The following is a 13,209-nucleotide window of genomic DNA, read 5'->3' as shown; positions in this document are numbered from 1 at the left end:
ATGGGGTTGTTTATTTTTTTCTTGTAAATTTGTTTGAGTTCATTGTAGATTCTGGATATTAGCCCTTTGTCAGATGAATAGGTTGTGAAAGTTTTCTCCCAGTTTGTAGGTTGCCTGTTCACTCTGATGGTAGTTTCTTTTGCTGTGCAGAAGCTCTTTAGTTTAATTAGATCCGATTCGTCAATTTTGGCTTTTGTTGCCATTGCTTTTGGTGTTTTAGACATGAAGTCCTTGCCCATGCCTATGTCCTGAATGGTAATGCCTAGGTTTTCTTCTAGGGTTTTTATGGTTTTAGGTCTAACATGTAAGTCTTTAATCCACCTTGAATTAATTTTTGTATAAGATGTAAGGAAAGGACCCAGTTTCAGCTTTCTACATATGGCTAGCCACTTTTCCCAGCACCATTTATTAAATAGGGAATCCTTTCCCCATTTCTTGTTTTTGTCAGGTTTGTCAAAGATCAGATGGTTGCAGATGTGTGGCATTACTTCTGAGGGCTCTGTTCTGTTCCATTGGTCTATATCTCTGTTTTGGTACCAGTACCATGCTGTTTTGGTTACTGTAGCCTTGTAGTATAGTTTGAAGTCAGGTAGCCTGATGCCTCCAGCTTTGTTCTTTTGGCTTAGGATTGACTTCACGATGTGGGCTCTTTTTTGGTTCCATATGAACTTTAAAGTAGTTTTTTTGATTCTGTGAAGAAAGTCATTGGTAGCTTGATGGGGATGGCATTGAATCTATAAATTACCTTGGGCAGTATGGCCATTTTCATGATATTGATTCTTTCTACCCATGAGCATGGAATGTTCTTCCATTTGTTTGTATCCTCTTTTATTTCATTGAGCAGTGGTTTGTAGTTCTTGAAGAGGTCGTTCACATCCCTTGTAAGTTGGATTCCTAAGTATTTTATTCTCTTTGAAGCAATTGTGAATGGGAGTTCACTCATGATTTGGCTCTCTGTTAGTCTGTTATTGGTGTATAAGAATGCTTGTGATTTTTGTACATTGATTTTGTATCCTGAGACTTTGCTGAAGTTGCTTATCAGCTTAAGGAGATTTTGGGCTGAGACAAAGAGATTTTGGGCTGCAACAATGGGGTTTTCTAGATATACAATCATGTCATCTGCAAACTGGGACAATTTGACTTCCTCTTTTCCTAATTGAATACCCTTTATTTCCTTCTCCTGCCTAATTGCCCTGGCCAGAACTTCCAATACTATGTTGAATAGGAGTGGTGAGAGAGGGCATCCCTGTCTTGTGCCCGTTTTCAAAGGGAATGCTTCCAGTTTTTGCCCATTCAGTATGATATTGGCTGTGGGTTTGTCATAGATAGCTCTTATTATTTTGAGATACGTCCCATCAATACCTAATTTATTGAGAATTTTTAGCATGAAGGGTTGTTGAATTTTGTCAAAGGCCTTTTCTGCATCTATTGAGATAATCATGTGGTTTTTGTCTTTGGTTCTGTTTCAAATACCTCAATATTTTGTAATGGCTTAAGGGGACAGGTGAAGAACCCCTCCCCTTAATTTTGTTACAGTAACCTGTATGGTTTCTCCATTATGGTTTTATTTCGTTCCTAAATATGACACCAATAGAATACCTGTAATTATTCCAGTGTATGTTTATGGAGTTGGTAAGATTTAATATATCATCAGTTTAGGATTATGTAGCACAAAGTCATGTTTTACACGGTACGTGTTAGTCTTGATTGACTCTTTAAAGTATAGTCCTCACTACTCCCATCATTATGCCTGCAAGAAGAACCAGGGAGAAAAGGATCTGTGATTGTCCCTTGCATAACATTCTTGTGTCTAAGGAATGGAACTAATAAAAGAGAACATGGACTCCTCACGTCACTTCCCTTATGCTGCCAGGATTGGCAGCTAGAGTGGTATCTCTATTAGGATATTTTAATCTCTACATAATTGAAATCTAAGCCAACTCCGCTTAAAGATACAGGATTATCTCAGTTATCTGCAAGTGCAGAGGTGAAGGAATGTCAGGCATGTTTTGACCAAGACTACATTTCTCTGAAATTCTTATTGTTCTGCCCTTCACTTCTTTCATGGTCACAAAATCAATGCCAATAGCAACTTAGTAATGCCTTCCTTATTATGTTTCATAAAGCATGTGATAAAGTGCTTATCTTTCCATTTGATTGGACCAAATTATATGATATATTTATCCCTGCCCCAATAACTTTCACCCAGAGATGGTTTTGTGCTAATTGACTTAAACCTGGATTTTTTAAGGCAAACACTGTCAAGGGGAAGAGAATTAAAGGAATTAAATTAATTGGATTCGACTAATCAATGCCCTTTCCTGGGCATAGGGTTAAGTCTTAGAACCACATTGCTGTTTACAACCAGCCTTAACAAGGAAGGGATAGAATGGATATTGGGACACTAACCACAATGTTCAAATGAGTGAATAACATCTTGTTAATATCTATCTCAGTATCTGAAATTCTGCCTGGATGTACATTCCCATGAAGCTAACCACACCTCCAAGTGGAAGTTGACTAACCTTGTATTTAGACTACTTAGGTGTCTTTATTTCTTCAATTTCTTATAAGACTGTGCTAATTCCAACCCAAGATAAGCTGATTATTAAAGGATGTTTTAACAAAATAACTATTTCTGGAAAAAATGTTGCAGTCTTGTGTTCATTGATTCATAATACCTTGTGAAATTACTATTAAAAGAGACAATAAGGAGGTTACCCGATAATATACAGTCTGTTACATCTCCTGGAAATTCTAAAGATTGACCAAATTATAACTAGAGGAATAACAACCCTGCCTCATCTTAATGCCTATAAAGTGTTTAAGGATTACAGTTGTACCAGAATTCCAGAGCAGGAACAAAAGGAGTGTTTGCTTAAGGCAGAGTCTCTGCATTCATTTTCTTGGTAACATTATGTTTTCATTAACTGCAGTTTGCGTTTCATGCTTCTGCAGTGTACAAGACAAGCACAGTAGCATGTCTGAATGCCGCTAGATTGTATTTCTTATCTATTCTCCCAATGTTTATCATCTACACTTTTGTATTTTTTCTAAAATTATATTGCTGTGGTTTGAATGTGTCCCCCAAAGTTCATATCATGGAAACAACTCCCAGTTCAACGGTATTAAAAGGTGGGGCCTAATAGGAGGTGAGCAGGTCACGAGGGCTCTGCCTCATGAATAGATTAATATCATTATCTTGGGAGTAGGTTAGCTATCATGAGAATGAGTTCCTTATAAAAGAGAATTTAGCCTCATCTTCTGCTCCCTGTCAAGTGTGCCGTCTGGTCCTTCTGCTTTCCACCATGGGATGATGCAACAAGAAGGTCTTCCAGATGTGGCCCCTTGATCTTAGACTTCCCAGCCTCCAGAGCTGTAAAAACTAAATCTCTGTTCTTTATAAATGACTCACTCTCGGGTAACTCTCTGCTATAGCAATACAAAACAGAATATGACATATATTATCTGCATTTTATTTCTAAGTTAATTCTACAAGTTGAATATCAATTAAAAGATTTTATTTCATTATGACTTTCCAATTATATTTTGCTACAGAGTTAAAGAGTATCTTGTAATGAAATTTTCTTTTTTATATAGCATTTAATTTTTATGCAGAAGTTTCTAACCATTGTTTTAAATCTAGCACTGTCTGCCTTTATCAAATTATTTCATTATTTTAATGCCTTGGTAACATTATCTAAACCACGTTATATGTTCTCTTTCTCTGTCTCTTCAGATACCCTATTCCCTGAATTATCTGTTCTTTTTCCAACATTTACTAATTGTTGTTTTTGCTACATTGTAGATATTAAATTAAAACTTCATTTAATTTTTCTTTTCCTGGATCACTGGCTCCCATGTTCAATTTTCCTTGGTTTCTGCACGCGTTTTGCTAGAATACATTCTCAGGGAAATTTTGTAGTTCAAACATGTCTCAGAATAACTTTCTTTGACACTTCCACTATATCGATAATGTCAGTAGGTTTAGAATTTTAAGTTGAAAATAATTTTCCTCAGAGCTTTAAAGGCATTGATCTAATGCTTTCTGGCATCAATATGGTTAGTAAGATATATGGTGTTGATCTGATTATTTTATCATGTGAAGTATCTGTCGTAACCTAATATTCTCTCTCCCCTTTTCTGTCTTCCTTTCTCATTTCCTCCACCTCCCTCATATATAATATATATATGATTATATATAATATGTATATAATCTGCATTTTGATTAATTCTACAAGTTGATTATCATTGATTATCATCTATATTCTAGAAGTTGATTCTATAAATTATCATCTATATTTTTTCTAATCTCTATATCAATATTCTCTATTTCTTATGGCAAAACATCCCACAACCAAATACTTATATCTTATATGTACTTATATAATATATATATTTCAGAAACCATCTTTTTTTCACAATAGCACTTTATATTCTCTCCATACCCATTTTATTGTATTACCTTCCTATTTTGTGGATATGTAAATATGTGTCTGTCAATATTACATAGGTTTTTGTTCAGTTATCTTCCTTAAAATTTCTCCTTTCAACTGAGATGAGAAGTCTAGTTTGCAGATTGTTTTTCATGGACATTATCTTTATAATGCAGAAGCTTGATGATCCTTGTTTACCTTTTTCTGTTTAGTAAACAATAGGATAGTGCAAATTAAAAGTTTAAGGGCAGAGCTTTTAACTTAACCAATCTTACTTTGGAAGGAGTCAAGAAGAAACTGACACTGAATTATCAGACTCCCAAATGATAAAATGCAAAAGTCATTACTCTGTGGTGTCAATACCCCAGAATATTTGTGCTAGTTTCCCTCAAACTTATTTTTACAGAAGAATCTCATGCTGTTTATTCTGTCAGGACATGAGTACTTGGTTGTGGGATGTTTGCCTTAAGAAATAGAGAATATTGACATAGAGATTACTAAATTTCTGTTTATCCCATCCTCTACATTTCACTCTCTAATGTTCTTGAAGTTTCTGAGTTGAGAAATGTATTGAGGAATTCTATCCTCTGCCTCCTTTCTTGTAATTCTTTCTTCATATATTCTAGGCTTTGTCTTCATGGCTTTTTCTCTTTAGTCACCAGTCATTGATCTATTTTTGTCACCATAAATGTTAAAATTCATCATCTAATGTTGTTCCTGTTCTCATTCTATTCATCATTATGAATTTATGTGTTTTTAGCCCATTACTGTTATTTAATTTGAGTCACACAGAAGCAGCATGTAAACGTGTGCTCAATCTTCCCTCTTGAATGAGAAGTAGTTTTCAAATAGTAAACAACTCAGTAAGTTGTTTTATTGTATGTTATCTCTATTAACAATTTTAAATCACATTTGGTACAAGATGTGTTATTCAGGAACACATAAAAAATTTGCACATATACATAAACATACATATACCCATATATGCTGAAGGGTTGTTTTCTGATGCCAGGTTTAAAATTCAAATCTATATCTTTAGAATATGTTTCAAAGAGGAAGAACACTGGGTCTGAGTCTTCAGGGTAAGTTACTATAATAAGAAAGAGTAGTCCTGGATATTATTCTTTGTGTTGAAGGAGGGACTGTGGAAATTCAAAGGATTGAAAATTTAGAGAAGAACCTAAGCACAATCGGTATTGAGGAAGAGGCTTACAGGGAAGAGAGGAGAGTAATTCTAGACATTGCCAGTACTCAAAACCCAAAGATTTGAATTTTGATGCCAATAATCAAATTATGTAGGTGTGTGGCCTGGAGCAGAACATGTAACTCTCTGACCCTCAATTCTTTCTTTAGTTAAACAACAATGATACTTCAGAGTTGAGTATTAAATGAGATAAATAAAAACACAACACAATCCTGGAGGCAAAAATAGATGCTTAATTACAAGTTAAATTTCTTTCTTCTATTATTTTATTATAATTTCTTAATGTCTGGCATGGGGCATTATGTCCCATAGTATCTTAGCCAGCTTTAATTCTCTTTAATAGCCCTTAAACTTTTTCTCTGTCACCTGGTTGTTAACAGCTTTATGGTGTGGTCATTACTGAAAGTATAGCGTTTACTCCAAGTTCTACACAAAAACCAAGGACCCGCTTCTTTCTCTGCTGAGTTTAAATGATCATTTACGGTGTTTCTACAAATAAATTTGAACTATAATATTAATGTCATTTGCTGAGCAGTTATCAGTAGATTATTATAGAAACATGTTGAAGCATACACTAAACAGCACTGCAACATTATGCTTGAGGCCATTTTAAACAACAAAGTCACTAACAAAATGCACAAAAAAAAATGTGGCAGTAAATAGGCTGCAAAAAAATACCTCTATTTAATTTTATATTTTCTTCTTTTTCTTTTTATTTATTTCTTTTTTGAGACAGAGTCTCACTCTGTCGTCCAGGCTGGAGTGCAGTGGCACAATCTCGGCTCAACACAACCTCCGCCTCCCGCATTCAAGTGATTCTCCTGCCTTAGCCTCCCAAGTAACTAGGATTATAGGTGCACGCCAGCACCCCTGACTAATTTTCGTATTTTTAGTAGAGACGGGGTTTCACCATGTTGGACAGGCTGGTCTCGAACTCCTGACCTCGTGATCCACCTGCCTTGGCCTCCCAAAGTGCTGGGATTACAGGTGTGAGCCAGCACGCCCAGCCTTCATTTTAATTTTTTAATTTTTTTGGTTACATAGTAGGTGTATATATTGATGGGGTATATTTTGATATAGGCATACAATATATAATAATCATATTGGGGTAAAAGGGATATCTGTCACATAAACCTTTTAACCTTTGTGTTAACAATCCAATTATATTCTTTTAGGTATTTGAAAATATATAATTAAATTATTATTGACTATTGTCACTCTGTTGTGCTATCAAGTAACTAGACCTTCATTCTTTAAAAAAAATTTACCTTTTATTTTAGGTTTGGGGGTACATGTGCAGGTTTGTTATACAGGTAAACTCATGACTCAGGGGTTTGGTGTACAGATTATTTCATCCCCCATGTACTAAGCATGGGACTTCATAGGTTTTTTTGTTGTTGTTGCTGTTGTTTTTTTGAACCTCTTTCTCCTCCCACCCTCCGCCCTCAAGTAGTCCCCAGGGTCTGTTGTGCCTGTTTCTCTCCCACTTTCTTTCAATGTGTGCTTATTATTTAGCTTCCACTTATAAGTGAGAACATGAAGTATTTGGTTTTCTGTTCCAGTGTTAGTTTGTTAAGGATAATGGCCTCCAGTTCCATACATATTCCTGTAAAAGACATGATCTAGCTCTTTTACGGCTGCACAGTATTCCACGGTGTATACATACCGCACATTTTTTTATCTAATCTACCATTGATGGGCAGTTAGGTTGGTTTCACGTCCTTGCTATTGTGACTAGTTCTGCAGTAATCGTATGTGTGCCTGTCTCTTTATGGCAGAATGATTTCTGTTCCTTTGGGTGTATACCCAGTAGTGGATTGCTGGGTAGAATGGTAGTTCTCTTTTTTTTTTATAATATGAGAGCTGAAACAAGATTAAGTGTTTTCTTCAACCTATGCTGAGAATGTACATGTTGGGCCACTCAAATTTTTTGACGCTCTGCTTGTGTCAGCAAATGGCTGAGAAAGTACTGCAAGTATTGATTTTGGGGATACAAATAAATTTTAGCAAGTAAGCCAATTCACAAATAGACAATCTGGGAATAACAACGATTGACTATATCCTTGTAATAAAAACAATAGTGCACATTTATCCATCAGCACTGTTCTCTCCTCTAAGATAATAGATTTATCATGCATAAAATTGACTTAATAGCTATGTAGTATTAAGATGGACTGAAGTGTTGGTGGGGCAGCAACAATGGAAGGTGGAAAAATATATTGAGAGTCTATTCTTAAGGCATGGCATCCCAAGCTTGGTCTTCTTTATATATATATATAAAGATACTTTATATATATAAAATACTTTAAGTTTTAGTGTACATCTGCACAATGTGCAGGTTAGTTACATATGTATACATGTGCCATGTTAGTGTGCTGCACCCATTACTATGTCTTTTAACATTAGGTATATCTCCTAATACTATCCCCCCTCCCCCCACCCCACAACAGGCCCCGGTGTGTGATGTTCCACTTCCTGTGTCCATGTGTCCTCATTGTTCAATTCCTACCTATGAGTGAGAACATGCGGTGTTTGGTTTTTTGTCCTTGTGATAGTTTGCTGAGAATGATGGTTTCCAGTTTCATCCATGTCCCTGCAAAGGACATGAACTCATTATTTTTTATGGCTGCATAATATTCCATGGTGTATATGTGCCACATTTTCTTAATCCAGTCTATCATTGTTGGACATCTTTGCTATTGTATATAGTGCCGCAATAAACATACATGTGCATGTGTCTTTATAGCAGCATGATTTATAATCCTTTGGTTATATACCGAGTAATGTGATGGCTGGGTCAAATGGTATTTCTAGTTCTAGATCCCTGAGGAGTCGCCACACTGTCTTCCACAATGGTTGAACTAGCTTACAGTCTCACCAACAGTGTAAAAGTGTTCCTATTTCTCCACATCCTTTCCAGCACCTGTTGTTTCCTGACTTTGTAATGATGGCCATTCTAACTGGTGTGAGATGGTATCTCATTGTGGTTTTGATTTGCATTTCTCTGATGGCCAGTGATGATGAGCATTTTTTCACGTGTCTTTTGGCTGCATAAATGTCTTCTTTTGAGAAGTGTCTGTTCATATCCTTCACCCACTTTTTGATGGGATTGTTTTTTTCTTGTAAATTTGTTTGAGTTCATTGTAGATTCCAGATATTAGCCCTTTGTCAGATGGGTAGATTGCAAAATTTTCCTCCATTCTTGCATGTTGCCTGTTCACTCTGATGGTAGTTTCTTTTTCTGTGCAGAAGCTCTGTAGTTTAATTAGATCTCATTTGTCAATTTTGACTTTTGTTGCCATTGCTTTTGGTGTTTTAGACATGAAGTCCTTGCCCATGCCTATGTCCTGAATGGTATTGCCTAGGTTTTCTTCTAGGGTTTTTATGGTTTTAGGTCTAACATGTAAGTCTTTAATCCATCTTGAATTAATTTTTGTATAAGGTGTAAGGAAGGGATCCAGTTTCAGTTTTCTACACATGGCTAGCCAGTTTTCCCAGCACCATTTATTAAATAGGGAATGCTTTCCCCATTGCTTGTTTTTGTCAGGTTTGTCAACGATTAGATGGTTGTAGATGTGTGGTATTATTTCTGAGGGCTCTGTTCTGTTTCATTGGTCTATATCTCTGTTTTGGTACCAGTACCATGCTGTTTTGTTTACTGTAGCCTTGTAGTATAGTTTCAAGTCAGGTAGCCTGATGCCTCCAGCTTTGTTCTTTTGGCTTAGGATTGACTTCGCGATGCGGGCTCTTTTTTGGTGCCATACGAACTTTAAAGTAGTTTTTTCCATTCTGTGAAGAAAGTCATTGGTAGCTTGATGAGGATGGCATTGAATCTATAAATTACCTTGGGTAGTATGGCCATTTTCACGATATTGATTCTTCCTACCCATGAGCATGGAATGTTCTTCCATTTGTTTGTATCCTCTTTTATTTCATTGAGCAGTGGTTTGTAGTTCTCCTTTAAGAGGTCCTTCATTTCTCTTGTAAGTTGGATTCCTAGGTATTTTATTCTCTTTGAAGCAATTGTGAATGGTAGTTCACTCATGATTTGGCTCTCTGTTTGTCTGTTATTGGTGTTTAACATAAGTTATCACTGGAAACACTATTACTTCTCTCTCCACAGAGCTATGTCTTCCTGTACTTACCCAGAAACATCTCAGTAGATAGAGATAATTAATTTGGATTGTAGGCTAATTCAGAAATTCACTAAGCTCAAGTTTACATCTGCACAGTAGAAGACAATTGTAAAACAATCTATATATATATATATTTTTGTCACAGCACTAGTTAACAAATTAAGGAAAAAACATGTTTCTAGCACTTTGAAACTTACGTACTAGCGGAAATATTTCTAATGAACTAAAACTTAGATGTCAATGCTCTACTCCAATTACGAAAAATAAGCAGTCTAAGGTTTCCACAGGGCAAAACTCTTGTTACCATAGTCTGGAGTGTTACGTCTTCCTAATAGGTAGAATCTTGAATCAACATAATTGCATATTTTATACCATTGCTCTTAGAACTTCTTTATGTAAACATCTGGGATAAATGTGTCCTAGATTTGCATGCACTCCACTCCAAAATATTACACTGATTTTAGGCATTGTATCTTATAACTAATAGGTTTCCTACTTGATTGAAAAACTAGGAAGCACAAATTGATTTTAAGGGTATTTCACAATTGTAAAATATATTCTGTTTAATATTTTCTAATTTTTCTCACAGTTAATTTTAAATTTCTGCCTTGAATGCTTTCTTCTTACAATTTGGATTTTGTTCATTCTGTTTTAAGTTGTATTTTTTTCTTATAACTTCAGCTTTTATTTTAGACATGGGAGTACATGTGGAGATTTGGTACATGAGTGTATTTATCAATGCTGAGATTTGGGATATGGATTCTGTCACTCAGGTAGTAAGCATAGTATTCAATAGGTAGTTTGTCAACCCATGGCCCCTCCCTCCCTCTCCCCTCTAGTAATCCACAGTGTTTGTTGTTTTCATCTTTATGTCCTTGTGTACTCAAGGTTGAGCTCCCACTTTTAAGTGAGAACATGTGATGTTTGGTTTTCAGTTCCTGCATAAATTTGCTTAAGATAATGGCCTCTAGTTGCACCCATTTCCTGCAGAGCACATGATTTCATTCTTTTATTGTGACGGCATAGTATTCCCTAGTGCATATTTTCTTTATTCAGTCTACCAGTGATGAGCACCTAGGTTGATTTAATGTCTTTGCTGTTGGGAATGCTGCTAAAATGAACATATGAGTGCATGTGTATTTCTGGTAAAATGATTTATTTTCCTTTGGGTGTAAAGCCAATAATGTTATTGCTGATAGCTCTGTTTTAAGTTATTTAAGAAATCTCCAAATATATTTCCAGTGTGGCTGAACCAGTTTGCATCCCGACCAACAGTATATAATTGTTCCCCTTTCTCCACAGCCTCAACACTTTCTGTGGTTTCTTGAAGTTTTAATAATCACCATTCTGACTGCTGTGAAATGTTATCTCATTGTGGATTTGATTTGCATTTCTCTGATAATTAGTGATGTTGAGCATTTTTTCATATTTTTGTTGGTTGCTTGTATGTCTTCTTTTTTGCCCACATTTTAATGAGGTTATTCATTTTTGCTTGTTGAATTCTTTAAGTTTCTTAAATATTTCATATATTAGACCTTTATTGGATGCATAGTTTGTGAATATTTTCTCCTATTCAGTAGGTTTTCTATTTAATTTGTTAGTAGTTTCTTTTGCTGTGCAGAAACTCTTCAGTTTAATTAGGTCCCACTTGTCAATTTTCATTTTAGTTAGAATTGCTTTTGGGTACTTAGTCATAAATTACCTCCCAAAGACTATGTACACTATGGTGTGTCCTAGGTCTTCTTATATCTATAGCTTAAAGGATTATATTTAAATCTTTAATCCATTTAAGTTTTTTATATGGTAAAAGGTAGGAGTCCAGTTTTATTTTGCATATGGCTAGTTATTTCAGCAGCATTTATTGAATAGGGAGTCCTTTCCCCATTACTTGTTTCTGTCTGTTTTGTCAAAGGTCAGATGATTGGCCGGGCACGGTGGCTCACGCCTGTAATCCCAGCACTTTGGGAGGCTGAGGCGGGCAGATCACAAGGTCAGGAGATCGAGACCATCCTGGCTAACACAGTGAAACCCCGTCTCTACTAAAAAATACAAAAAATTAGCCAGGCGAGGTGGCGAGCACCTGTAGTCCCAGCTACTCGGGAGGCTGAGGCAGAAGAATGGCGTGAACCCCAGGGGGCGGAGCCTGCAGTGAGCTGAGATCGTGCCACTGCACTCCAGCCTGGGCGACAGCAAGACTCTGTCTCAAAAAAAAAAAAAAAAAAAAAAAAAAGGTCAGATGATTGTAGGTGTGTGACTTTATTCCTTGGTTCTCTGCTCTGTTACCCTGGTGTATAGATCTGTTTTTGTACCAGTTCCATGCTGTTTTGGTTACTGTAGCCTTATAACAGAGTTTGAAATTGGGTAGTGTGATGCCTCCAGCTTTTCTTTTTGCTAAGGGTTGCTTTAGCTATTCAGGATCTTTTTGGGTTCCACATGAATTTTAAAATAGTTTTTTTCTAATTCTGTGAAATATGATGTTGTTAGTTTGATAGGCATAGTGTTGAATCTGTACGTTACTTAAGAAATATGGCCATTTTAATGACATTGATTCTTCAAATTCGTGAGCATGGAATGTTTTCTCACTTATGTGTGTTGTCTCTGATTTAATTCAGCAGAGTTTTGTAGTTCTCCTTGTAGAGGTCTTTTACATCCTTGTTTAGCTGTGTTCCTAGGTTTCTGGGGTTTTTTTGTTGCAATTGTAAATGGGATTGTGTTCTTTATTTGACTCTCAACTTGATCATTGTATTTGGTTGGTGCAAAAGTAATTGCGGTTTTTGCCATTTTTTTTTTTTAATTACTTTTGCACCAACTTAATATATGTCCATTCTCATACTGCTATGAAGAAATACCTGAAACTGGGTAATTTATTTTTTAAAAAAAGGTTTAGTTGACTCAAAGTTCTGCAGGCTATACAGGAGGCATGGCTGGGGAGGCCTCAGGAAACTTATAATAATGGCAGAAGGAACAGGGGAAAGAAGCAGCCATGGTCGTCACATGAAAGGCAAAAGAGAGAGTGAAGGGAAAGTGCTACACACTTTTAAACAATGAGATCTCATGAGAACTCACTCACTATAATGAGGATAGCAATGGGGAAATCCACCCCCATGATCCCATCACCTCTCATTAGGGCCCTCCCCCAAAATTGGGGATTACAGTTCAACATGAGATTTGGGTGAGGACACAGATCCAAACCCTATCATTCTGCCCCTGGCCCCTAAATATTCTCATGTCCTTCCTACATTCCAAAATCAATCATGCCTTCCCAGCGGTCCCCCAAAGTGTTAACTAATTCCAGCATTAACTCAAAAGTCCAAGTCCAAAGTCTAAGATGAGGCAAGTCCCTTTTGCCTATCAGTCTGTAAAATCAAAAACAAGTTAGTTACTTCCAAGATACAGTGGGGGTACTGGCATTGGGTAAATTGCCCTTTTGCAA

This window comes from Hylobates moloch, unplaced genomic scaffold (assembly GCF_009828535.3).
Source record: "Hylobates moloch isolate HMO894 unplaced genomic scaffold, HMol_V3 SCAFFOLD_48, whole genome shotgun sequence".
In the NCBI taxonomy this organism is placed as follows: Eukaryota; Metazoa; Chordata; class Mammalia; order Primates; family Hylobatidae; genus Hylobates; species Hylobates moloch.
This window is presented reverse-complemented; position numbering follows the sequence as displayed.